We start from the raw sequence: 3,505 nt of genomic DNA on the forward strand, positions 1-3,505 counted from the left end.
ATGCCAATAATTACTGTAATTAAATGAGTTATGAATACTTATGCATAAATGCTATGCCAGTTATTACTGTAATGAGAAGACTTATGATGCCAATAATTACTGCAATGATATGACTTCTTAACAATGTTTTGTTATACTGTATAGATGAATGCCGTTGATTACTGTTATAAGATGACTTATGCATAAAGGTAGTGTGAATGATTACTATAATGAGATGACTTATGAAGCCAATGATTACTTTAATGAGATGACTTACAGATAAATGCTATGGCAATAATTTCTGTAATTAATATTTTGTTATACTCTATAAATGCTATACCAACGATTACTGTAACAAGATGACTTATGCATAAATTAATGCCAATGATTACTGTAATGAGATGACTTGTGCATAAATGCTATGCCAATTATTACTGTAATGAGATGACATGATGCCAATAATTACTGTAATGAGATGAGTTATGAATGATGTTTTGTAATACTGCATAAATGGTATGCCAATGATTATTATAATGAGATGACTTGTGCATAAATGCTATGCCAATAATTACTGTAATGAGATGACTTATGCAGAAATGCTATACCAATGATTACTGTAATGACATGACTTATGCATAAATGCTATGCCAAAGATTACAGTTATGGGATGACTTATGCATAAATGTTATGCCAATAATTACTGTAATGAGGTGACCTATGAAAAATGTTATGTAATAATACATGTATACTACCTAAATGCTGTGTAAATAGCCAATGAACGGCAATAATTATTCAGATCGGTTGATACACTAGTGTAATTTTATGATGACTAGCATAAGACTTAATGTATCCTTCACCTTGTGACCTAATTACTAGCAATTACTGCAATATCCGTATGTCCTGTCCATGCTCATGATCATGGAGCACTATATTTGATTTGTGCACTAATTCTATGTTGGTGTAAGAGTATGGATTCTACAAGAATGTGGTGTTCACATTTCAAGCTGTCCACCACCTTGAACGATGGAGATGTTATTATGGTCCTACTGTTTGGTGTACCTAATGTACTACCAAAATGATAACATACAATATCAATACAACATTTCAGTGTCGTGGTTACACTGATAAATACTTGAGGGAAGAGAACTTCAGATTGTCTCACTTGGCGTTGTGCTTCTGTAGAAAGATTTGGACTTGCAGTGCACCTACGTGCAATCCACTGTGCTACAACCATGATGCTATCCTTTCTATTCCTTTCTAAGTTCTTGTAAAAATGATAAACACTTTTACTGTGTGTGAGCACTTTATGTCACTTCTTAATGTATTTAGTTCTTGTAAAAAAAAAAATGCTAAAGATTTTGACAGTGCATATGCACTTTATTTCACTTCAGTTCTTGTACAAAATGCTAAAAAGTTTACAGTGCGTGTGCACTTTATTTTATTTGTTAATACATTCAGTTCTTGTAAAAAAATGTTAAAGACTTATACAGTGCATGTGCACTTCATTTCATTTGTTAATATGATCAGTTCTCCTGAATATGCTAAAGACTTTTACAGTGTGTGTGCACTTTATATCATTTGTACTCACTGCATATAGATTTTGTCATTTCTTAATATGTTCTCAACTCAGTGCATGTGCATTCTAAATATATTTCATTTCTTAATATGTTCTGCACTTACGAATAATGTATATACTCTGTGACTGTAGACTTAGTAACTAAATGGATTATATCACAATTTGTTGGTCATGGCAAGTCCAATTGACTCACCATCGCTGCCAAATTTTTGACCCCCCCCCCCCACTGGAGGTTTATGTAAGAGGTCCATGATCAAGGAATTTGTTGCTAGCGCACTCGAGCAGATGTAATTTCGATGGATTGCTCGCGCTGCCTGCGATATGTAAGCTATAAGAGAATCTCAGACCAAATAGCAGTGTTGACTGCAGTACGAACTGTGTAGTAGTAGGAGTAAGTTGCTAGCGAGCAGTCTGGTGTATCGTGTTGGCTGGGCCGGTCGTGTGGAGCGATGGCGGTGCCTGAGCGTTGTAGTGTAAGGTAAAAGCAGCCTCACGGGTATGTAGTATTGTTATATCAAGTCCCATGTAAATGTTTTAAAAATCTCTTAATAATAATTTTTCTCATAAAAAGTAACTTTTGACAATCATTCATTTCAATTTAAAGAATTTACTAATTTCTCCATTCCTTGGTCATCCCGATTATTGAAAAGAAAAATCTGTTGTCTCTTTTTATAGCCGGCCGTGGTGGTCTAGCGGTTCTAGGCGCTCAGTCCAGAACCGCGCGTCTGCTACGGTCCCAGGTTCGAATCCTGCCTTGGGCATGGATGTGTGTGATGTCATGAGGTTAGTTAGGTATAAGTAGTTCTAAGTTCTAGGGGACTGATTACCTTAGAAGTTAAGTCCCATACTGCTCAGAGTCATGTGAACAATTTTATTTAAAATATAAGTGTAATTGCTGTAAGTAAATAAAAGATAACACCAAAGTGCAGAGAAAAGAACTCCATACAGTACCACGTCAACGTGGTACTATGTGGGCAATAGTGCCCATGGTCTCAGCTGTATAACACAGTTTTGCTGCGTGGCTGTGGCCATGGGTACTGGCTAAGATGTCAGTGTGGAGCAGCACAGCCTGCATAAAGTAATAAGATGGGAGGTCCCAATAATCAGAACGCAGCTGGAAAAAAAATGCACCTCATTTTAATATATGTATATCAATTTGATAACAAGATCTAACTGAAGTTCAGAAACTCCGAAAATACATTGAGGAATCGTTTGACACGAGAGAATCAGATGCCTTGGCACAGAGCAGAAGGTAATAACAACATATGAAGCGGTCATCTAATAAATCGCTGTGAAAGTACATACACTTAGTTCCTACCCAATGATTCTGTGGTTATACCGTACGTCAAAGGATGAATCATCACTGAGCCATCAAACTACCTTGTAATTAGGATGTTCACAACATTTACATGTCCCTATCATCGTGCTCACAAACAGATTCTAAGTTTCGTCACCCATTTGTCTAAGCTTGCATGATCTAACCAATCTCTGCAAGTCTTTGAGCAAAAGACTGCTTATGACATGATCTGCTGCTAATGGGGATGAAGTCCTTTTGTGCTGCCAGCTCGAAAAAAAGTCTTCACTCACTGCCTACCGACAGAGAAGTGTTTTCCCTGTGACTCCCCAAGAAAAAGTGAGTTTTGCTTGCTCTTCAGACTACAATAAGTCTCACTTCTGAACTTGCACATCTTTGTATGTGCCAGTGAGATGGCTTTGCAACATACTGACCAATGGTACATACTAAATAAATCAACAAATTCCCGAGTTAGCAGCAGTGCTGCAGAACTAACTTACAGGAGGAAGTAATTCACAACAATATTGTCTGATGTCCCCTTTTCAGAAAACTCGTCAGTCAATGCACAGGCCTCCATGTTTGAATTTTCTGGAAACTAGCGTTCGGATCCTACCGTCTGCTAAAATATAAAAAGTTTCATCGAAAGTTTTCAGCAA

This window comes from Schistocerca americana, chromosome 4, assembly GCF_021461395.2.
Source record: "Schistocerca americana isolate TAMUIC-IGC-003095 chromosome 4, iqSchAmer2.1, whole genome shotgun sequence".
Lineage (NCBI taxonomy): Eukaryota > Metazoa > Arthropoda > Insecta > Orthoptera > Acrididae > Schistocerca > Schistocerca americana.